The sequence below is a fragment of the Molossus molossus genome, unplaced genomic scaffold (assembly GCF_014108415.1).
Source record: "Molossus molossus isolate mMolMol1 unplaced genomic scaffold, mMolMol1.p scaffold_m16_p_2, whole genome shotgun sequence".
In the NCBI taxonomy this organism is placed as follows: domain Eukaryota; kingdom Metazoa; phylum Chordata; class Mammalia; order Chiroptera; family Molossidae; genus Molossus; species Molossus molossus.
In genome coordinates this window covers 28,193,182-28,219,104 of record NW_023425355.1, presented here as the reverse complement: position 1 = coordinate 28,219,104, position 25,923 = coordinate 28,193,182, and the positions used below count along the sequence as shown (strand labels likewise).

General features: G+C 39.8%; 1 non-coding gene across 1 annotated transcript; it reads left to right on the top strand.

Annotated features, from left to right (window-relative positions):
* The first annotated feature begins 6,980 nt into the window (after positions 1 to 6,980).
* On the top strand, positions 6,981 to 7,087 carry LOC118636730. Its single transcript, XR_004960717.1, has one exon. It is a non-coding gene; the product is annotated as a U6 spliceosomal RNA (small nuclear RNA).
* Positions 7,088 to 25,923: the final 18,836 nt, after the last annotated feature.

Here is a 25,923-nt window from a genome sequence, read left to right as displayed (position 1 = left end):
CTAAATAAAGTAGTATGAAACAACTTAATCTAGCATAGTTGTCTTAAATTAGTGGTGGATAGCAATGCTATTGGATAAAAATAACCCTTAACTTTCTAATGATGGCAGATAAACACAATATGCGTCTTTTTCACAACACCCTATGATTTTAGGCTAGGTTACAGTTATAATATTCAGAATTCCTGAAATTATCTGTGGTGAAACTAGTTAAGAAAATTATGTATTTCAAGGATAATATTATTTTAAGCCTTATATAATGTTGTAACTTGCTTACATGAGTCTCTGGATTTGGGTCAAAATACTTAATAATCTTTCCATTGGAAACAATGGGCATTAGAAAAAAGTTTTTGTTAGTTGTTATGGTGTCAGATGATGAACAATACTGTCTTAATTGAGCAATACACTGAGTTTGCTGGTGCTATTTTTATACACTGAAGCAGCAACCTTGCAGGAAAACAAGAAAGTTTAATAATAAAACATTCAACTTCTTCATTAAAAAAAAGAAGAAGAACAAAGAAGGAGGAGACGGAGGAGGAGGAGGAGAAAAGGAGGAGGAAGAGGAGAAGGAAGAGGAGAAAAGGAGGAGAAAAGGAGGAGGAGGCCCTGGCCGGATTGGCTCAGAGGTTAGAGCATTGGCCCGCAGACCAGAGAGTCCTAGGTTTGGTTTCCACTAAGGGCACATACCTTGGTTACAGTTTGTCCCTGGCCCCATTGGAGTCGTGTGGGTGGTGACCAGTTGATGGGTCTGTTTCTCTCTCTCTCCCTCCCGCTCTATCTGAAGATAAATGCAAAAATGTCCTCGGGTGAGGATAAAACAAAAAAAAAAGAAGAGGAGAAGGAGGAGGGGGAGGAGGAGGAGGGGGAGGGGGGAGGAGGAGGAACGGGAGGGGGAGGGGAAGGAGAAGAAGAAGAAATCCTCTGGCCCCCGCTCATGTGGCTCAGTCAATTGAGCATCAACCCATGGACTGAGAGATCTCAGTTCAACTCCCAGTCAGGGCACATGCCCAGGTTGCAGGATCAATCCCCAGTAGGGGGCGTGCAGGAGGCAGCCAATTGATGTTTTTCTCTCATATCGATGTTTCTTTCTCTCTTTCCCTTTCTCTCTCTCTAAAAATAATCAATAAAAACATATTTTTTAAAAAGTCCTCTACCCCCCCACCCCTTCTTCTGGGGATTCTCAGTCTGGGGGGAAAGATAAACCACAGAACTTATATTCATGTGTGCATGAACAATGGACATGGACAACAAAGCTGGGGACAGGGCAGGGAGGGTGGGGGAGAGGGTATCAGTGGGGGGAAAAGGAGAAACATCTATAACAAAAATTAATTAATTAATTAAATTTTTTAAAAAGTCCTCTAAACCTGACTCGTCCACTCCCAACCTGACTCGTCCACTCCCAGATAAGAAAAAGCGCCTCTCCCGTTATAGCCTTTACCACACTGAATTATAATTTTTTGTTGAATATACTTTTCTTCCCTTAGACTCTCAGCTCTATAAGAGGAATAATCAGGTATGACTTGTTTTATTTCCAGCATTTAGCATATCGAATAGCACCATGTAAGTACTCAAAAATGGTTGTTAAAATGAAAAACCAATAATCCTTGTATTGCTTTGGGGAGTTCCCTGTTCTGAAGGTGACATAACTGTTTTATTAATGGAGACTGGGGATATTGGCTCAGAAAACATCAAACTAGTCTAATTGTTATAACATTTTCATATCCTGATGTTATACCTACCCACAGATTGTGAGACATTCTATTACCAAGGTCTGTGTCTAGGAGTGAGTTTGCACTTTAAGTGTACCTGCTATTTAAATATATTTTTATTGATTTTTTTTTTTTTAGAGAGAGAGCAGAAGGGAAGGGGAGAGAGAGATAGAAACATGGATGAGAGAACATGGATCGGCTGCCTCCTTCATGGCCCCTACTGGGGGTCAAGCCTGCAACCTGGGCCTGGGCCCCAACCAGGAATGAAACCAGAGACCTCCTGGTGCATGGGATAACCCTCAATTCACTGAGCCATATGGGCTGGGCAAGTGTACCTGCTATTTAAAGTCAATTCCCCACCTGTACTCTGCATTCATTCTTGTACAGTATCTTCAGAGACTTTTCCTACTTTAATCTCTTCCTCTCTACTAAATCATTCTAAGCCTGATCACTCATCTTTATTATTTTTTTAATCTTTGTCTGAAGATAGTTTCTCCATTTATCTTCAGATAGAGTGGGAGGGGGAGAGAGAGGGAAACATTGATGTGAGAGACACATCCATTGGATGCCTCCCAGACGACTCCAACCAGAGCCAGGGACCAAACCACAACAAAGGTATGTGCCCTTGACCAGAATCGAACCCGCAACTCTTTGGTCCAAGGGCTGATGCTCCAACTGCTGGGCCAAACCAGCCAGAGCTGATCACTCATCTCTAAAAAGACCTCCCTTGAGCCCTGTCTGGTTTGCCTCAGCAGTTGGAGCCTCGGCTTGCGGACCAGGGCGTCACGGGTTTGATTTCAGTAAAGGGCACATACTTTGGTTGTGGTTCAGTCCCCGGCCCTGGTTGGGGTCATGTGAGAAGCAACCAGTTGATGTGTCTCTCTCACATAGATGTTTCTCCCTCTCTTTCTCTCCCCCTCCCACTCTGTCTGAGATAAATGAAAAAAATATCCTCAGATGAGGATTTTAAATAAATAAATAAATAAAAAGACCTCCCTTGATTCCTACTCCTGTCTACCTACCACTCAATTTCTCAAAAGCTGTTGAGAGTAAAATTTTCTAAAGAGTTATCTATTTTCATTAACTCCTCTTCCTAATCTCCCATTTACTTTTCAGTACACTCCAAAATGGCTTCCATCTCCATCATGCCACTAAAACTACTCTTATACAACCACTGAAAAACTCCATGTTGTGAACATGTTTCTGTTGTCATCTTACCTGATGTCCTATGATAAATCCTTTTTTGAAACAGTTACCTCTCTTGAATCCTGAGATATTACTCTTTACTAATTTTCCTCTTAGCCCATTAACCACTTTTTCTCAATCTCCTCTGCTGAAGTCTTCCATATGTTGGGGTTCCTCTGGACTCTTTTCTAGACCCTCTTCTCATGTCCCACTCTACCCTTTTCCTGAGAGATACTCTAACAATTACATTTACAGTCAATATTCTGGTGACTCCAGCCCAGTTGTCTCTGCCGAGCTTCAAATTCATATACCTAACTGCCTACTGGACATCTCCACTTGATGTCCCTTGGGTACTTCAAATTCAACATGTTCAATGCTAGAGTTATCATATTTTTTCCAAATGTGCTCCTCTTCCAATGTTACTTATATCATGGGCACTACCATCCAATCAGTTGCAGTAACTAGAAAACTGGAGTAATTCTTGATTTATCCTTCTCCTTTATCCTTAATCAGCCATGAAATCCTACTATTTGCATAGAATTAATATCTTTTGAATCTCTCCAACTATCTTTTCCCCATTTCCAGGACTAGAAGCCCTAAAAATTAAAAAGATTGAGGTGCTCTCATCTCTACTATAATTCAATAATACTAAACTCACATGTATGTTAAAATTAAAATTGCTTTTAGCAAAGACTCCCTCCTTGACTAAACTTTAGTTAGGCTTTTCTGAGCCTTATTCTTGACTAGGCCTCCACCTTGGCCTGCCTTCAGCAAAGAATCCTATTAAGACATTTTAACAACAATATCCCTACCTTCAATGTCTCCTCTTAGTAATTTTTCATCAACTGACCTCTCTTACTCTACTTGGTGGCTATAAATCCCCAGCTGTTTTTGCTATGCTCAGAGTTTAATTCAGTCTCTCTCCCCTATTGCAACAGTGTCTCCCTGTTGCAATTGTCTTGAATAAAGTCTTCTTTAAAAGTGTCACCAGACCTCTCACCCAGTAACCTGGGTACACAACTTTGAAGACTTTGTCTTTACTCCTGAATGACTGACTGGGGATTCATTGGTGAATCTGACTCCAGATCCAGTGCTCCAAAAACACATTAGGTGTGTTTAATTCATTAAAGGACAACACGGACAGATTTTGATTCTTAAGAATCTGATTATGCCCTAGAAGCTGGGTAAGTCCCAAGCTGTATGGAGGCTGGGTTAGAGTCCCGGTCTTTGTTTCTGAAGTACCACTCATTAGGAACATGGTAGCTTCTCAGTTGACCGAAAAACCCCTTCTTGAAACCCTGCTGGCCATATGCTCCACTAACTCTGTCTGCTTCCTTTCTTCTTAGCATGGTTTGCTAAGAATAATTTTGAATTATAAAGGCCTTTTTGAGGAACTTAAGATCTTCCCAAAATAGCTCCTCTAAAACATCTCACTTCCCATCACTTCCGCAATTCCTTCTTCCTTTCATCATTTTCCACCTTCCCGCTGGTTACCTTGACTCCTCTGCTCTGTCACCCTTTAAACTCTTACCTCCTCCATGCCTATGTCCACTCTGCCAGACATTTCTCTTCCCACTTAATACCCTTAGCTCCCCATAATCACTTGAACTTTAGGCCCCCTACCCTATACTGAGAATCCCAAGGGACCTAATGACCCCCAAAATCAACCATCTGAGGCTGAAAGAAAAGGCTATTTTGAAACAGAACTAAATGTTTTGTCCACTCAGGTGGCTGTAAAGACATCCAGACAGCTGTTAGATGTCTCCTCGGCCAGTCACCTAAAATTTAGTCCATGCCTTGGCCAGGTGGCTCAGTTGGTTGGAACACTGTCCCATACACCGAAAGGTTGCGGGTTTGATTTCTGATCAGGGCACATACCTAGGTTTCGGGCTCACCCCCTGGTCAGGGTGCATTTGGGAGGCAACTATCAATGTTTGTTTCTCATATCAATGTCTCTCTCTCTCTCTCTCAAATCAATAAAAATATATCCTCAAGTGAGGATTAAAATTAAAATTTACTCCACACCTTCCATAAGATTATATATCAGGGCAAAAGTAAACCTTAAAAGTCTTCTTCACAAATACTGTAAACAAGTTAACCTTAACTTGTTCCATTTGCCAAAAACACAATTTGAATAAAAATATAAAGTAGAGAAAAGAAGAAAGGTAATTATTTTATATAAACCAGTGAGTTTGTATTACTACTATGTTTTACTGACTCATAGCTAAAATCTTAGAATGAAAGATATAAGATCTCTGCTTGCACCTATCTGTATATTTATGCACATGTGCATGTATGTTATGTATAAGTGATATTTTTCTACCTCTAGATGGTATTACCAAATTAACTTATAAAATCCCTTAAAGGAGTTCTATTCAAATTGGCTTATAAACAAATGACCATGTATATAAAGTATTCCTAAAACTCTCAGAAATATAGAAACTAATCCAAATGTATTTTTATATTCATGATCTGGGGAAAAACTTTGGTAAATAAAGTTAGCTTTTAAATTATTAGTAAAATAAAAATAAGCATGTCTTCAGAGTTGTCAGCTTTAAATGTGATGCAGACAAAATTTTTTTTGACTTAGGCTTGCTAATCAAACAAGCTTTCATTATCTCTACTAGATGTTTAAGATTATAAAACGATAAATCCAACCAAAGAACAAAATGTAAAATAAAAATGAATTGGGGGCCTGGCCAGTTTGCTCAGTGGTTACAGCAATGCCCCATGGACTGAAGGGTTGCAGGTTTGATTCCCAGTCAAGGGTACATACCTGCGTTGCAGGTTTGATCCCCAGTTCCAGTGGGGGTCATGTAGGAGGCAACCAGTCAATAGGTCTCTCTCACATTGATGTTTCACTCTCTCTCTCCCTCCCACTCTATCTAAAATCAATGGAAAAATATCCTCAGGTGAGGATTAACAAAAATATATATTTTGGATATTAGCCCTTTATCAAATATATGACTTAAATTTTTTCTCACATACAGTTAAGTTACCTTTTTATTAAAAATTTTTATAAGAGTTTATTTAAACCAAACTGAGAACAAGTTCCAGGAAGCAAGATCTCAAATGCTCCTACCTTGTTATACTGTTGATGGTCTCCTTTGGTGTGCAGAAACTTTTTACTTTGATGTAGTCCCACTTGTTTATTTTTGCTTTTGTTGCTTTGCTTTTGGGGTCAGACTTAAAACATCATTGTCAAGACCTACATCAAGTACATACATGTCTATGTGTTCTTCTAGGAGTTATATGGTTTTGGGTTTTACATTCAAGTCTGTAATCCATTTTGAATTAATTTTTGTTTATGGTATAAGATAGTGGTTCAGTTTCTTTTTTGTTGCATATGGCTGTCCACTCTTCCCAACACTGCTTATTTTAGAGACTGTCCTCTCCCCAAAGTATATTATTGGTTTTATTAATAATATGTGGATTTATTTCTGAGCTCTCTATTCTGTCCCATGATCTTTGTGTCTGTTTTTATGCCAATAGCATACTTTTAAAATTACTATAGCTTTGTAGTATACTTTGAAATCAGGGAGCATAATATTTCTAGCTTTGTTCTTCTTTTTCAGGATTGTTTTGACTATTGAGGGTCTTTTGTAGTGCCATATAAATTTTAGGAACATTTTCTCTATTTCCGTGAAAAATGCCATTGGAATTATCATAGGGATTGCCTTGATTGTTCAATAAGAATCTGTTCTCCTTATAACAGAACATGATTGGAATCATTGGTTATATTACCAAGGCTTTGGCTGAAATGCCATATTTGAGAATATGCATAGAATCAGATATGACCAGACAGCTTTAAGGAACTAAGGTTGATTTTATGGAGCAAATAAAATCCCTTTAAAAAATGCCTGGTGTTGTGCTTCCTGGGTTCCCAGCCTTACCAGATGAGTAAAGAAGGTTACTTCCTGGAAGGCCTAGGAAACATAGATATTTGGGGGGACTCAAGAAGAGAGGAATTCATTCATATCTGTAGGTATAGCAAGCAAAGTCTGATGGTAAGTTCTTGGCTTGGCTTCCTAGCCTTGAGAGGCTTTTAAAATCCAATCTGAGATTCCTTATTAAAAGTTCCAGTGAAGCGGGCTTACTTTGGCAGCACATATACTAAAATTGGAATAATACAGAGAAGATTAGCATGGCCTTTGCGCAAGGATGACATACAAATTTGTGAAGTGTTCCATATTTTTATTTCTAATTGACTTTTTAACCCTACAGTTTAAAGAACTAGAAAGTAAACACAAAGAAAAATCCAGAGCAAGTATAAGAAAAGAAATAGTAAAGATCAGAGCAGAAATAAACAACATAAAGACTAAATAGACAGTTCAAAAGATCAATGAAAAACGAAGAGTTGGTTCTTTGAAAAGATAAACAAGTTTGATGGACCCTTAGCCAGACTTACCAAGAAACAAAAAGGGAGGACCCAAATAAACAAAATCAAAAATAAAAGAGAAGTAACAACTGACACGACAGGAAAAAAAAAAAAAGGGATCATTTAAAAATACTATGAACAATTATGCACCAACAAACTGGACAATCTAGGGAAATGGACAAATTTCTAGAATCACAGTCTCCCAAAACTGAACTGGGAAGAAGTAGAAAACTTGAACAGACCAATAACTAAGAAAATTGAAGATGTAACCAAGAAACTCCCAGCAAACAAAAGTCCAGGCCCAGATGGCTTCACGGGGGAGTTTTACCGAACATTCAAAGAATAACTAACACTCATTTTCCACAAACTATTCCAAAAAATTCGAGAAGGAAGACTTCCAAACTCATTTTCTGAGGCCAGCATAATTCTAATTCCAAAACCAGACAAAGGCACTACAAAAAAAGAGAACTACAGGCCAACATCCCTAATGAACATAGATGCCAAAATCTTTACCAAAATATTAGCAAATCTGATCCAGCAATATATTAAAAAAAAATATTCACCATGACCAGTGGGATTCATCCCAGGGATGCAAGGCTGGTACAATATTTGCAAATTAATAAATGTGACACACCACATAAACAAAATGAAGGATAAAAACCACATGATCATATCAATAGATGCTGAAAAAGCATTCCACAAAATCCAGCACCCATTTCTGAGAAAAATGCTCAGCAATGTGGGAATAGAGGGATCATATCTTGACATAATAAAGGCCATATATGAAAGACCTACAGCCAACATCATACTCAATGGACAGAAACTAAAAGCATTTTTCTTAAGAACAAGAACAAGACAGGGATGCCCACTTTTGCCACTCTTATTTAACATAGTTCTGGAAGTCTTAGCCACAGAATTACACATGAAGAAAGAATAAAAGGAATCCAGATTGGAAAGGAGGAAGTGAAACTGTCATTATTTGCAGATGACATGATATTGTACATAGAAAACCCTAAAGACACCATCAAAAATCTACTAGATTTATTTTCTTTTTTGTTTATTTCCTCACATGAGAACATTTCTTTTTTGCAAAAATTTACTAGATTTAATAAATAAATTTGGCAAAGTAGCAGGATACAAAATTAACATCCAGAAATCGACAGCATTCTTTTTTTTTTTTTTTTTTTTTAGGTATTAAATTTTATTTTAAATAACAATGCTACAAATTTGAAAGGTGTTGAACAAGGAAGTAATACATAAAATTGTGTTTTTAGTTGACTGCAGCCAAAATGAGAGAGGACAAGGGATCATAAATAATAATGCTGGAGAAGACTAAAAGAGGAATGTGGTAGGATGGAATATTAAGGGTTGATGTCTATAAATAATTATACAATGTGAAAAAAGAAGATGACTGAAGCAGAAAATGATTAAAAATATATGTAAGTTTATATTTATTATACCAATGTGTAAATATTAATGATACTAACATTTATATCATCAGGGTTCTACTAGAGAAACAGAATAAGTCACACACACACACACACACACACACACACACACCCATACACACACCCATACACACACTATATGGCAAGGAACTGGCTTATGCAATTGTGAGAACTTCCCAGGCAAGTGTGAAATCCATAGGTCAGAATGTTAGCAGAACAGGCTAGACTCTTGGGTCGATGCTGTAGTCCACAGGTGGAATTTGAGTTTTCCTCTGTTCTTTTTTTTTTTTTTTTTTTATCCTCACCCGAGGACATTTTTTCATTTTTTACTCAGATAGAACGGGAAGGAGAGAGAGGAAGAGAGAGAAACACCGATATGAAAGGGACACATTGAGTGCCGCCACCCACACGACCCAACCAGGGCTGGGGACAAACTGCAGCCAAGGTACATGCCCTTAGCGGGAACCAAACCCGGGCCTCTGTGGACCGCAGGCTGATGCTCTAACCGCTGAGCCAAACCGGCCAGGGTGAGTTTTCCTCTGTTCTTAAGGCCTTTCAACTAATTGTATCAGGTCCACCCAGATTATCAAGGATAATCTGTTTAAAGTCCACTGATTGTAGATGTTAACCACATCTACAAAAATTCCTTTTTAGCAAAAATCAAGATGTTTCACTGAATAAATGGAGACCACAGCCTAGCCAAGTTCACATGTAAAACTAGCCACCACATCTAAATTTATTTTCAGGATTATGTCTCCGATGGCATTCTTATACACAAATAGTAAACTGACAGAAAGAGAAACTAAAACAACAATTCCATTTACCATCGCAGCAAAAAAATTAAGATACCTGGGAATAAACTTAACCAAATAAGTAAAGGATCAATTCTCAGAAAAGTACAGGACACTGAAAAAAGAAATAGAGGAAGATATAAAAAAGTGGAAGCATATACCTTGTTCATGGATTTAAAGAATTAACATCATTAAAATGTCCATACTACCCAAAGCAATCTATAGATTCAATGCAATCCCCATCAAAATACCAACGACATACTTCACAGAACTAGAATAAATACTTCAAAAATTTATATGAAACCAAAAAAGACCCTGAATAGCCACAGAAATCTTGAAAAAGACGAACAAAGTAGGAGGGATCACAATATCAGATATCAGGTTATACTACAAAGCCACTGTAATCAAAATAGCCTGGTACTGGCACAAGAACAGGCATATAGAGCAATGGAACAGATCAGAGAACCCAGAAATTGACCCAAGACAATATGCACAATTAATATTTGACAAATGTGGCAAGAGCATACAATGGAGTAAAGACAGCCTCTTTAATAAATGATGTTGGGAAAATTGGACAGCTACATGCAAAAAAATGAAACTAGATCATCAATTTACACCATACACAAAAATAAACTCAAAATGGATAAAAGACCTAAATGTGACTCATGAATCCAGAAAAATCCTAGAAGAAACTGTAGGCAACAAAATTTCAGACATAACACAAAGCAGAATTTTCAGTGATACAATGCCTAAGGCAACAGAAACAAAGAAAAATTAACAAATGGGACTACATCAAACTAAAAAGCTTCTGCACATCAAAAGAAACAAGCATCAAAATGGGAAGGGAACCCACTATATGGGAGAGCATAATTGACAATGATACATCAGATAAAGGGTTAATCTCCAAAATATATAGAGTACTCATACAAGTCAACAAAAGGAAGACAAAGAATCCAATTAAAAAATTGGCAGAGGCCCTGCCAGTGTGGCTCCTTGGTTGAGCATCGACCCATGCACCAAGAGGCCACCAGTTCGATTCCAGGTCAGGGCACATGCTCAGGTTGTGGGCCCTATCTCCAGTGTGGGGCATGCAGGAGGAGTCCAGTCGATGATCTCTCTCATCAATGTTTCTATCTCTCTCTCCCTCTCCCTCTCTTTAAGATCAATAAAGGAAAAAAAAAAAAATGGGCAGAGGATCTAAATAGACATCTCTCCAAACAGGACATACAAATGGCCATGAGACATATGAAAAATGCTCAACATCACTAACCATCAGAGAGATGCAAATTAAAATGACTATGAGGGCCCTGGCCGGTTTGGCTCAGCAGTTAGAGCATCGGCTTGCGGTCTGGAGAGACCCGGGTTCGGTTCCCGCTAAGAGCATGTACCTCGGTTGCAGTTTGTGCCCGGCCCTGGTTGGTCGTGCGGGTGGCAGCCACTCGATGTGCCTCTTTCACGTCGATGTTTCTCTCTCTCTCTCTCTCTTCCTCTCTCTCCCTCCCACTCTATCTGTGCAAAAAATGGAAAAATGTCCTCGGGTGAGGATAAAAAAATAAAATAAATAAAATAAAATGACTATGAGGTATCACCTCACACCAGTCAGAATGGCTGCCATCAACAAATCATCAAACAACAAATGCTGGCGAGGGTGTAGAGAAAAGGGGACTCTAGTACATTGCTGGTGAGAATGCAGACTGGTGCAGCCACTATGGAAAACATTATGGTGTTTCTTTAAAAGATTAAAAATTGAAATGCCACTTGACCCAGTGATCCCACTTCTAGGAATATATTCGAAGAAGCCTGAAACACCAATCAGAAAGAATATATGTACCCCTATGTTCATAGCAACACTATTTATATTTACTAAGATCTGTAAACAGCCCAAGTGTCCATCAATAGATGAGTGGATAAAAAAGCTGTAGTACATATACACAATGGAACACCATGCAGCTGTAATAAATAAAGGTCTCTTATCCTTTGAGATGACATGGAGGGACCTGGAAAGTATTATGCTAAGCAAAATAAGCCAATCAGAGAAAGACAAATATCACATGATCTCACTTATTTGTGGAATATAATGAAAAAAATAAGCTGATGAAGAAAATAGACCCAGAGACATAGAAGTAGGATACAGACTGAAAAACCTTAGAAGAGGGGGGCCAGGAGTGGGAAGAAATAAAGCAAAGAACTTATATGCATATATGCATAACCAATGGACATAGACAACTGTGCTGGGGTGGGGGGCAGGATCAGGAGGAGGGTGTCAGTGGGGAGAAAGGGAGAAACATCTGTAACAAAAATAAATTAATAACAAATAAATAAATAAATAAAAAGTATTCTGTACCAGTAAATAAATAAATAAAAGTTCCAGTGATGCAAACTCAAAAGATCTATGTGGTCAATTACTATTCTTTTTATATTTATGTAAATAATCAGGTCAAGTTTAATGCTATTAGACTTATTTTAAAAAAAACATTTGTCTTACTATGATTATCATTTGTATAATGGGGGGGGGAGTATAGAGAGAAAATTATCTTTAATAGAAAACTATAGCCCTGGCTGGTTTGGCTCAGCAGTTAGAACATCAGCCCACAGACCAGAGAGACCCAGGTTCAGTTCCTGCTAGGGGCAGGTACCTCGGTTGCAGTTTGTCTCTCGCCCCAGATGGGGTCGTGTGGGTGGCAACCAGTTGATGTGTCTCTCTCACATCAATGTTTCTCTCTCTCTTCCTCCCTCTCTCCTTCCCACCCTATCTGAAAATAAATGTAAAAATGTCCTCAGGTGACGATTAAAAACAAAAAAAGAAAACTATAGCACACCCTTATAGGTATTAAATTTTAGTCCCATTCATTATCTTTAAAGGTTTTGTTATTTACCTGTACACTGGACTAAATCTTGAATTCTTTTACTTTTCTCCAATATCTAGTAACAGCTCTCCAAATTACATTTCCAATTTTTCTCACTTCTAACTTGTAATCATTAAAAACAAAAACTGCCCTTTTCTTAAGGCCCTGGATAATTTGGTTAAGCTTCAAGGAAATCACCAAAACAGATCATGTATGTGCAACCTTTCTGCTTGCTGCTGTATGGGATGATCAGAAAGTTCAGTGGAACATGATGACATCACCACAGACATTCAAACTGCAAACCAGGAAATCTATTGGAATACCATTGATGTCCTCATGCCATCACTTAAAAATAACTTCAATCCCAACATCTAGCAATTTTCTTGACTGGCGGCTTTTTGGACTCAACATCTGGGTTTTTAAATTATTAATCTTTGTTTTTCTTCAATTTTCATAGAAACTCTCCTGGTTAAATGCGTAACTGCCAGCACCATCCAGCAAGTACACCCTACTACCAAGTCCCAGTATACAATTCAGCTGGTCCTTAATGAACAAAAGTGACCAAATGAGAAATGGACTTACATTGTTCAAAGTAAAGAAAAATGTCAATTCTTTCCTTGAACAAGAGGAGTGTCTGATAAAGATTCTTTGCTTGACTAAAATTTACTTAGGCTACTGAACCTTCTCATAGGCATATCTGTGCACATCCTTGTAAAACTTAGTTTTAGCAAGAATGCTACTAAGTCGGTGTAACCAGAACCCTCCACCCTTGATATCTGTTTGGGTTTCTTATCCTCTACCATCTCCCAAGTGATGTCTGATCACTCTGGCCTGTTTCTGGCAAAGAATTCTGTTGGGTTGATTTTGCCAAAATTCCCCTTAACCCTGGTGTTTTCTCTTAGTAATTTTCCATCCCCTGACCTCCATCCTAGTCATTGGCTGTAAGTCTCCACTTGCTTATGCTTTATTGAGAATCGAGTCCAGTTTTATACTGAGGTCTCTTTTCCGCTATTACAACAGTCCTAAATAAAATCTGTTTTTACTACATTAACTCCTGTCCAGGTCTGGTTTTTCTTTAACACTGAGAACTAAAACCTGAATGCCTAGATCCTTATTAGAATTCTAGGTTGTATTGTAGTCGACCATTTGTGCAGGATCTAAAAAAGCCCTGAAAGCTGAAGCTAGATGAGCTAATATAAATTCCAAAGGACTCATCACCACACAGATCATGTGTGGACAGCCTTTGTGCCAGGAGCTGTTGCTGTGTGGGCCATTCATGTTCAGTGGACTCTCACATCTTCCATGATTTGCTCTGAGTAATAACTATGATTATAGATAATCTTACTGAAACTTCACTGATGTCCATCACCAAAAACATTCAAACTACAAATAAAGAAATTTACAGGAGTGCCACAGCCATCTGCACTATGCTTCAAACCCAGCATCTAGAAATCTTCTCAACTGACTGTCCTCTGGACTCAGAAACTTAATTTATAGTCTGCTCTAACCATTAATCCTTGTTTTTCTTTTCTTTTCATAGCAATCTCTCTCGTTAAATGCCTGATGACTTGCACCATTCAAAAAATAACCTCTATTACCAAATTTCAACAGATGGTCCAGCTGGTATTTAATGAGCAAAAAGCAATCAAACAAGAAATGGACTTATACAAGGATGGACCTGGAGAGCATTGTGCTAAGTGAAATAAGCCAGTCAGAGAAAGATAAGTACCACATGATTTCATTCATATGTGGAATTTTGTGAACAAACTGAACTAACAAACAAAATATAGACAGATTCATAGATAGAGAGCAGGCAGATAGCCCCGGTGGAGGGGAGTATCAGCAGGGAGGGGTGGAGGGATTGAGCAAAAAAGAAAAAGAGAGAAAGAACTCATGGACACAAAAACCAGTGTGGTGATGGCAGGGAAGGGTGGTGGGTGGAGGTGGAATAGGGCATAGAGGGGATAAATGATGTTGGAAAAAAATTACTTAAACTAAAATTTTTAAATTTATTTTTTCAAAGAACTGACTATTAAACATTTACCAGGATACCTGTCACTTCCCCACATATCCAAAATTTGGATTATTAGGCTCTGCTGTGGGCTCTGATAATACCCTAACAGCCATCACTATGTACTGTACTATACTTGTATGTCTCTCCCTCTAGGCTGAAATTCTCTTGAGGGTAGAGATATTATATCTGTAGAATCGTATCCAGTACCTGGCTCACAGAAGGTAATAATTAGTATTCTTTGACAGACTGGCTATCTGAATGAATGACTGGAATGCAAGCTTGTTAAACACTTGCTAACCCCTCTAGAAATATTATCAGAAAAGACAGCTCCTGGCTGACATCTGCAGTGACCACCTATTTGCCAGAAATGCATGTAATCAGAGCAAGGGGAGTGAGTTGAATAGTTTCCATGGCCTGTGCCTTCAAGCTGTGATTTGATGCAGATATTTCATTTATAGCACAGGTATAGGTCTCCCTGAAGAATGGACCATGCTATCCATTCCTCTCCTCCCTATCAAGCAGCAGAAAAGGGTATAGTGTTTGCCTCTCTGATTCACCCTCTTCTTGGCTGCCACTGTTCATCAGCCACCCCTTATGGTTAACATCAAAGGACCGCAATAGCATGCAGATCCAATCCTACCTGACATAGCAGAGTTCCAAATCCACTCACATAAAGGAGACAGAAATGGTATCATAAGCAGAGTTCTGGTGTAGATAAGAACCTCTCTAATTTTTTTTTATTGACTTTTAGAGAGAGAGGAAGGGAGTAGGAGAGAGATAGAAACATCGATGAGAGAACATCAATTGGCCACCTCCTGCATTCCCCCCACTGGGGATCAGGCCCACATCCTGGGCATATGCCCCAACTGGGAATCAAACAGGTGACCTCTTGGTGCATGGGTCGACGCTCAACCACTGAGCCACACCAACTGGGTCGAGAAGAACCTCTCTAAAACAGCTGTGGCCAGCTTACAAGTTCTAACTCAGCTAGCCATCCTTGATCTATGACTACAAATTCCTGGACAGCTGGAAGCACCTCTGTGGATTCCAAGAATATTTATGGAGGAATACTCCATAGTCTTGCTACTAAAACTATGATCTGAGACTGAGTAGCATCAAAATCACCTGAGAGCTTGTTAGAACTTTAAACTCTTAAATCCCACTCCAATCCTATTAAATTAGAGTCTGCATTTCAAACAGATCCCCCAGGTGATCTGTATGCACATGTAAGTTGGAGAAGCACTGGGCCATAAACATTGACTCTTCTGAAACCAAACAGGCCCTTAAAGCCATGGCATTTAAGGTGTTAATTCTAATAGCACTTCATAATAATACAATTTATGCACCATGAAAAGATTTACATTCATTCTGTCATTGAATTAAAAAAAAAAAAAACCTACAATTTAGCCAGTTAAAATCAACCTGACCCTGAAGCTTGAAAGCTCACCATCTGAAGTAGGAAGCACCTCTCTCTCTCTCTCTCTCTCTCAATATATAGATAGATGATAGATATATAGATATAGATATATTTTTAATCCTCACCCAAGAATACTTTTTTCTATTTATCTTCAGATAGAGTAGGGGAGAGAGAGAGAGAGAGACATCGACATGAGAGAGACACATTGATTGGTTGCCTCCTACATGACACTAACTGGGGCCGGGGACCAAACCACAACCCAGGTATGTGCCCTTGACTAGAATTGAACCCGCACCTCTTTGGTCCAAGGGCCGATGCTCTATCGCTGAGCCAAACCGGCCAGGGCAGGAAACACTCATGTAAACACCATAGAATTGAGAGTTAAGCAAAGCCTGGGTATGAGTCGTGCTTATTTCACTCACTGTTGAGTGATCCTCAAAGAACTACTTAACATTTCTAAATATCTGTTTCTTCATCAGTAAAATGATGATAATAATAGTACTTTATTTTCAGAGTGGTGGTGAGAATTAAATTTGAAAATTTATATAAAGGGATAATTGCTCATATCATATAAGTTCCCTCCCTCCTTGTTACCACCTTTTTAAAAACAAATTAATATGTATGGGGTAAAACAAACAGCCCAATCATGCCATGGAAAGCCTTTGGAAATTAAAGAGCAAAATGAAAAATAAGCACTATTTTGTATATGATGTGATAAATCAAATACCATTTCTGTGTGGTGCAATGAATTGGTCTCATGGAATTAGAGTTAAAAGAAAAACCATTACCTTCTTTTCAAATTAATTGATGAGATTTTTTTTCCATTTTTGGACTCTCTAGGTTACTATCAGAGGTGCATATTGTATTCATCCATGCTCTCTGGGAAGCATATTTTGGAGTGGTGTCTTTACATATAAAAACACAGACACAGTGTGCACAGACAGACAAAAGGGAGTAAATACTGAGTCATTGGTAGGCAACCCAAATAGCCTTTGCCCATCAAGGACCACCACCATTAACGCTTCTCTTTACATTTGTTTCCTGCTCTCTGACACAACCACTCCCACCTCCCACCCTGCTCTATAAACACCTGGAGCAACATTTTTAGAGTTTTGTTGCTGCTTCTGCTGTGAGGAAACAATTACAGTGACAGTAGCAGCTTCCCCTTCTCTTAAGTGTGGGTTTTACTTGGTGACTCACTTCCAATAAAAGAATATAGCATAAATGGCAGTGTATGACTAGATTACAAAAGGCCTTACGACTTCCTGCTTCATCTTTCTCAGATCTTTCACTCTAAAGGAAGCCAGTAGTTGGGACATGAGGACACTCAACCAGCCCTGTAAAGAGAGCTACATGGCAAGGAACTGGGGCATCTTGCAAACAGCTCTATGAACCATCTTCGAAGTGGATCCTTTAACTCCAGTCAAACCTTCTTATGACTGCAGTACCTGCAGACATCTTAATTGCAACCTCACGAGGGACCTGAAGCCAGAATCACCTAACTTAGCCATTCTGGGATTCCTGACCCTCAGAAATGAGTGAGATAATAAAGTTGTTTTAAGGTGCTATATTTGGGTAGGTAGTTATACAGCAATAGGTAACTAATAAGGGACTTTTCAAATAATTTGCTCCACTCAAAACATAGACTTATATGAACTACTAGAAGCAATGTATGAAGCTGCCATTCTATGTCCCACGGTATTGTTTAACAATTCTCTTGATAGGAGATATTGCATATCTGGTCATTATTTATTACTCAATCAGCTTTTGTGGGGGTCATAGCATTTTGGGGGGGATGAAACCATCAAGGAGAACTGAAAATCTGTTCCAAAAGAACCAAGAGATGGAAAATCAGGGTAGCTAAAGAAGTAAAAAATGGTTTCAAAGAAGAGGTAAAACATTTTCAGAAAATGAAATCGTTTGTCTAACCAATCAAAAAGTAAACTAATATCAATGGAGAAATACTAAATTGGAAATAAATGGAAGACCGAACATAATGTGTAGCAGATTTTCCTATCTAGCTCATATAAACTTAATAAATTTGAAGATAGTGCTATAACATTTGGTGAACTATTTGTCCTTGATCTAGTTAGCAGTGAGAGCTTCTAAACAGAAGGAAAATATGTTATCCCAATCCATAACCTATAAAGTCAACTGTCAACTGGAAATAAACATATACTGAGCACCTACTATGTGCTAGGCAAGGGACTCTGCTGAGGAACGGTGTCTTACCTATACTCTCCTACTCTGTAGCTCCAGCCCAAGTACAGATTCCTCCTTCCACAGGTAGGCACCCCAGGCTTAACCCCTTCGTTTCTTCCTCCTTGATAACTTCCTACACAAAACAGACAAAAGTAAAGGCAGGAATTTGGAAATAGAGCTGGAGGTGGAGGAGCAAATTCCTGCCACTGCCACTAATGGGATTTCATAATAATAAACATCATTTATATAACTTGAATTTAAATTAAAGATATATATTCATTTTGTCATTTAATCCAGAAACAACTTTATTTCTTATATTCTTCTCTACTCTCCAGCCACCCGATTATTTATCAAAGATAAGGCTATTTCTTTCCATCCTGAAGACTTGGATGCTTCTTCTTTAAAATGAGGGTAACAGTGACCTCTCAAGGGGTTGATCTGAGGATGTGATGACATCACATGTATGTGAGGGCCCACTGGGGATTGGACCCACAACCTGGGCATGTGCCCTGACTGGGAATTGAACCAGCAATCTCTTGGTGCAAGAGTCGACGCTCAACCACTGAGCCACACCAGCTGGGCGTAAGGAAGACTTTATTGAAAACTACTGCAGTATGGAAGAGAGATTGAACTCAACTTCAAATACAGCAAAGATATTTGGGTATGTAGAGCCAGTGAGTAGAGTGAGGAGGCTAATAAATGAAAAATAACTGTACTAAGAGGCCATATCAACAGGTGGGGGAATTCTTGCTAAAGGCAGGCCAAGGACTTAGACATCGAGGAACTTTTTCAGATATCAACGGTGATCAAATATCAAGGGTGGGAGGATTCTCACTAATCTGACTTAGCAGGATTTTTATTAAATGTCATGACCTATATGAGAAAGGGGCTCAGAGAGGCCTGATAAAAATTTAGTCAAGGACAGTCTCTTTTCCAGGGCACAGTGGCCTAGAGAGAAGATGACAGAGGTTAAGGAAAAGTCTGGGAAGCCTTTACAGAGGTGGAATACTGGAGGCAAGGATGAGGATTGCTCTCTCTTACACACCCTTCCTATGTGTAGACAGATCCCTTGATGAAGAAAGGGAGAGAAATAGCTCATCTGGGAGAATGTACTCTCAATGACCTCTAGATGTCCACTCATGGGGAGTTGGTCAGTGTGGTAGTCTGATAGTGGCTCCCAAAGAGATGTCCATATCCCAACTCCCAGAACCTTATCTAGGAAAGGAGTCTCTGCAGATGGATTTTGAGATGGGGGGGGGGGGTATCCTGAATTATCTGGATGGGGCCTAAATGCCATTACAAATGAATTTATAAGAAGGAGGCAGAGAGGGATTTGACACACAGAATAGGAGACAATGTGACCATGGGGACAGAAATTGCAGGCATAAGCCAAGGAATGCTGATAGCCACCAGAAGCTGAAGAAAGGCAAAGAACAGAATTCCTCTAGAGCCTCCAGAAAGGGTACAGCCCTGCCAACACCTTGATTTTGGCTCAGTAAAACTGATATTGAATTTCTGGCCTCCAGAATTATGTGAGAATAAATTTCTGTTCTAAGCCAACAAGTTGGTAGCAATTTGTTACAGCAGCCTTAGTCAGTTAGAGCAATAGAAACTAGTTGACCTCAGGGATAGCACCAGCATTGTCTCCCTGCCTGGCACACATCAGCCACTCAGTATGTGGTCATGAGTGAATGGAGATGACTACTAGGCTTTGTCTCTGGGTGAGTACCCACATCCTTGCGCAGGGGTCTGCAAGGAAGTAGGACCTGAGCACTTCTGACCCATGGCCGCCAGATGTCATCTGCTTAAGAGTCAAAGGGCAGCCCTGGCCGGTTTTGCTAAGCGGTTAGAGCATTGGCCTGTGGACCAAAAAGTTGCAGGTTAAATTCTGGTCAAGGGCACGTACCTCAGTTGACGTTTGGTCCTTGGCCCTGGCCGGGGTTGTGTGGGAGGCAGCCAATCAATGTGTCTCTCTCAGATATCTCTCTCTCTCTCTCTCTCTCTCTCTCTCTCTCTCTCTCTCTCCCTCCCCCCTCCCTCCCACTCTATCTGAAAATAAATAGAAAAATATCCTTGGGTAAGGATTTAAAAAAAGAGTCAAAGGGCAGTATCTTCAGGAGTCTTCAACCCTTCTCCCCTATAAACCCAGAGCCAGGCCCCCAAGAGAATCTAAACACAATACTGCCTTCATTTCTGGGCATTGTATTGGGGGCTCTCTGTGCTAAGACCTTTTGGGAAATGGCTCTCAAGAATCTGACAAAAATGCCCAGAATATAGATATCTAATTAGTCTCTCTTGGTAGGGTGGGAGAGTTAGCAGGCCCATCTTGGAGTAATCCATTTTTGCTGAAAATTACTGATTTTGGCTGGATGAAATGAGAAGCTGATCATAAACATGCACTCATGTGTAAGGTATTATCAGCCTTTATTGGTAATGGCACAGATATTAAAATCTTGGGAAGGTGGTGTGGTCTCTAGAACATTCCTCCACTGCAGCTTGTCTGTAGAGATGATGGCTTACAACCTCGGCAGTTGTTCTTTGCTATTATAAAATGAAAACTGGACACTATAATGTAGTACAGCTGTGCACAGCTGGAGATGGGCTCAGCTGAACTGCCATCACTGTTCTATTGGCCTCAAACCAACTCTCTCTCCTCTCAGCAAGGGAGCCTGGGACTCGGTATCCTTGCCTTGATCCTGCCCTGTGTTGTTCCTCCTCTTTCTTTCTTTGAAGTCATGCCTGCCCTTCCTTTTTGGTCTCTTTGCTGTCTCTCTAAATTCAGGTCTAAGTTCACAGGTTTACAGGATGTAAGAACTGCATCTGCACTGGCACCTGACAATTCTGGGGATACAAGAATTGATGCAAAGATTACTGCTGTCTGGCAAATGGATCTACTGCAAATGAGTGTGGAGTTTACTTAGTGTGTGACAGGTACTGTTTCAGCTTGCTATATGTATCAAAACACAAACTGAAATAACATCATGCACAGCATCATTACTATCTCCCTAGAACAGATGAGGAAATGGGCTCAGATAGGTTTTAATGTCCAAAGTCACACAAGTAAGATTGAAACAGGATGTTGACCTTTATCTGTCTGACTGCTAAGTACTAATTACTTTCTTTTAAAATAGATTCTAACCCCCATGTTTGTAGCAGCACTATTTACAATAGCTAAGATCTGGAAACAGCCCAAATGTCCATCAGTTGACGAATGGATAGAAAAGCTGTGGTACATATACACAATGGAGTACTATGCAGCTGTAAGAAAGAAAGATCTCTTACCCTTTGAGACAACATGGAGGGACCTGGAAAGTATTATCCTAAGCAAAACAAGCAAAACAGAGAAAGACAAGTATCATATGATCTCACTTATTTGTGGAATATAATGAACGTAACAGTCTGAGGAATGGGGTAATCCCAGAGACGTGGAAGTGGGGTACAGACTGACAATCCCCAGAACAGAATGTGGTGGGGGAGAGATAAACCACAGAACTTATATGCATGTATGCATGAACAAAGGTCATGGACAACAAAGCTGGGGACGAGGTGGGGAGGGAGGAGAAGGGGATAATCAGTAGGGGGGCGGGAATAAATAAATAAATAAATTAATTAATTAATTAATTAAAAAATAGATTCTAGTCTAACAGATTGCAACAGCCATGGTTCCACTCCCCAGGGCCTGCACTAGCACTGTGTAACCCTGACTGGCCCCTGAGATCTAAACTTCCAATCCAAATAATACCTAATCATTAAACCCAGGATACAGAAGCAGCTAGAGCTATGTCCCCCAACCCCAGCCCTACCTTCAATACACATTCACATGAACTTTCATATTAGCATATTCTTTGCCTGGGCAGCATGCATGATCTACTCCTTGTCCCCCTCAATCACCATGGACACACATGTTTCTCCATTTAGCTTAACTTGGCTCTCTTCTGTCCTTCATGTGCCTCAGGCAAACCTTCTTTCTGGGTCCTGCCTTTTAGTCAGGGTTGAGGTAAACCCTATGCATTGTTAGAACATATTCCTTCTTCCATTCCTGAGTTTCAGGAGCTTTACACAGGTCCCCTACAGTTAGGACCAAGCAGGATTGATGGGGTGTGCCCAAGAGTGAAGAAGGGACACAAGAAAAAATAAGGGCATGGTCTGGGGAAGGCTGACAATCTGACATCCAGGTGTCATTCACTTGCTGGATTTACCAAGTCTTCAACATAGTAGAGCTCAGAAAGGTTCTTCATAGCAGAGATCTGTCTCCCTTCAGGGGCTAACTCATATGCCCATACTAGGAAACCTGTCTGGACTGAGCAGAGTTGACTGTGGAAAAAGACTTGTATAAAGCCCACTTGTGTGTGGTCTGTGGAGCCTCCTTGGAAGGTACTCATGATTCATATATTTGGGAGGAGGCTAGGAAGGAGTTGGTAGTCTGACATCCCTGGAGTAACTGGTGAAATGAACCCAGTGGAAGTCTACTCAGTAGAGGCTAAGGAGCCTCCAGGAAAGGATTCAAGCTGTTTCCACCGTTGAGACAAGGCAGATCTGGAGAATTGGTGGGAAGGCCTGGAACAAGACTATTTCAGGTCATAATGAGGATGGAGAAGTCTGCTTGGAAAGAAAATTCATCTGAGGGAAAACAGAGACAGACACAATGAGCTCAGCCCAGGAATAAAGCTCTGGCATTAGGTGAATATAGCTATTCTAATGGCAGCAGTGGGACTAGGACTCGTGTTGTTGCGTGTTCCAATACCTTGTGGTCTAGTATAGGAAAATGGTTCAGAAATAATTACTGAATGAATTATGGTGATTCTCAGATGTTGTCTCTCAATATCAATCTCTTATTTCAGAATCCTAATATTCTCTTTTCAGAGGGCTGGCAGCTGGAGGAATATATGTTCTATGCATTTGTTTGTGCAAATCACTGCTGGGAGCAGGTGCTTCAACACAAGCTAACCCCTCACTTCCTGAGTGGGGTCCTTCATGGTGCTAACCTGGTGACTCCTAGGTTATGCCTGCTTTGCATTCACAAGACTAAATGTTGGTCAGTGTGGGAGCAGATTGGGAAATGGCCTTTGTAACTCTCCCAGCTTGGTATCAGGCACAGTGAGTGGAATTTCAATTCATCACTGGCTATGTCTTTTGGAATAGACCTTGAGACACACCTTGGAGTAATCTTTTTTGCTGACAAATTCTCCCTAATGTAAAATGACCCTGAGTTGCACTTTCATATCAATATTCTGGGGAGGGGGAGGTACAGAAATATGCCATGCTCACATATAGGATGGGATTTGGCTTAGTGACCTCCCTTATGGTTGGATGAATGCAGAATAAATGAATAGACAAATTAACAAAATCCATGCAAAAGCCAGTGGTTCCAAGCATCAGAATCACCTGGAGGGCTTGTCACAACAGATTGTTGACTTCCAGTCAAAATGGCAGCATGGGTAAATGCGGTATCACCTCCTCCCACAACCACATCAAAATTGCAACCTAACTACACAACACACAAGGGACTACATCAAACTCAAAAGCTTCTGCGCAGCCAAAGAAACAACCACCAAAATGGAAAGGCAACTCACTCTATGGGAGAGCATAATTGCCAATGATACATCAGATAAGGGGTTAATTTCCAAAATATATAGAGTACTCATTCAACTCAACAAAAGGAAGACAAAGAACCTAATTTAAAAATGGGCAGAGGAGCTAAATAGACACCTCTCCAAATGACCAAGAGACATATGAAGAAATGGTCAAAATCAGCAATCATCAGAGAGGTGCTAATTAAAACAACAATGAGGTATCACCTCACACCTGTCAGAATGGCTGCCATCAACAAAGCATCAAACAACAAGTGTTGGTGAGGGTGTGGAGAAAAAGGGACTCTAGTACACCGCTGGTGGGAATGCAGACTGGTGCAGCCACTATGGAAAACACTATGGTGTTTCTTTAAAAGATTAAAAATTGAAATGCCACTTGACCTAGTGATCCCACTTCTAGGAATATATTCTAAGAAGCCTGAAACACCAATCAGAAAGAATATATGTACCCCCATGTTCATAGCAGCACTATTTACAATAGCTAAGATCTGGAAACAGCCCAAGTGTCCATTAGTAGATAAATGGATAAAAGAGCTGTGGTACATATACACAATGGAGTACTATGCAGCTGTAAGAAAGAAAGATCTCTTATCCTTTGAGACGACATGGAGGGACCTGGAAAGTATTATCCTAAGTGAAAGAAGCCAAGCAGAAAAAGACAAATACCACATGATCTCACTTATATACAGAATATAATGAACATAACAGTCTGAGGAATACGGTAGACCCAAAAACATAGAAGTAGGGCACAGACTGACACCCCTCAGAAGAGGGGGTGGGGAGTGGGAGGAGTTAAACCACAGAACTTATATGCATGTATGCATGACCAATAGACATGGACAACAAAGCCGGGGATGGGGCGGGGGTGGGGTGGGGAGGGGTGTGCCAATGGGGTAACAAAGGAGAAACATCTGTAACAAAAAAATAAAAAATAAATAAATAATTTAAAAAAGAGAATAAAAACCACATGATCATATCAATAGATGCTGAAAAAGTCTTTGACAAAATCCAGCATCCATTTCTGATAAAAATGCTCAGCAATGTAGGAATACAGGGATCATATCTTGACATAATAAAGGCCATATATGAAAGACCTAGCCCTCAGCCTTAGCACCATCTTCTTAGGAACTTCTGCGTCATGAGAGCCAAGTGGAGGAAGAAGCGAATGCACAGGCTGAAGTGCAAAAAAAGAAAGATGAGGCAGAGGTCCAAGTAAACCGCTAGGTTGTGCACCCATGGAAGCCACAAGAGCAGAAATAAGGGAAGCCAAAGGCCAGGGACACTGGTACAAACTGTTGGACTGCATCACTGCTGTCTAGAAGTTCTCAATGGATCTAGAACATACATGCCATTTGATCTCCGCGACCGCCTTTTGAGACATCCACCCTGCTCTTATAAAAGCAGTCCTTTTTGATCCTTTACTCTGGACCTGTGACATTCTGCACTGGTTCTGTTGTCCTTTGTGGCTGACTTAACATGTACAATAAATCTCTTCTGTCTTAGCTGAAGAAAACAAAAAGAAAGAAAGACCTACAGCCAACATCATACTCAATGGGCAAAAACTAAAAGCATTTTCCTTAAGAACAGGAACAAGATAAAGATGCCCACTTTTGCCACTCTTATTTAACATAGTACTGGAAGTCTCACCCACAGCAATCAGACAGGAAGAAAAATAAAAGGGATCCAAATAGGAAAGGAGGAACTGAAATGTCATTACTCGCAGATGACATGATACTATACGTAGAAAACCCAGACTCCATAAAAAATGTACTAGACTTAATAAATGAATTTGGAAAAGTAGCAGGATACAAAATCAATGTCAAGAAATCAATGGCATTCTTATACACCAATGATGAACTCATAGTAAGAGAAACTAAAAAAACAATCTCATTTACCATTGCGGCAAAAAAAAAAATTAAGATACCTAGGAAGAAACTAAACCAAAGAAGTAAAGGACCTCTTCACAGAAAACTACAGGTCATTGAAAAAAGATAGAGAAATATATAAAAAAGTGGAAGCACATACCCTGTTCATGGATTGGAAGAATTAACATCATTAAAATGTTCATACTACCCAAAGCAATCTATGGATTCAATGCAATCCCCATCAAAATACCAACGACATACTTCACAGAACTAGAACAAATACTTCAAAAGTTTATATGAAACCAAAAAAACCTCGAATAGCCACAGCAATCTTGAAAAAGAAGAACAAAGTAGGTGGGATCACATTACCAGATTTCAGGTTATACTACAAAGCCACTGTAATCAAAACAGCCTGGTACTGGCACAAGAATAGGCGTATGGACCAGTGGAACAGAACAGAGAACCCAGAAATGGACCCAA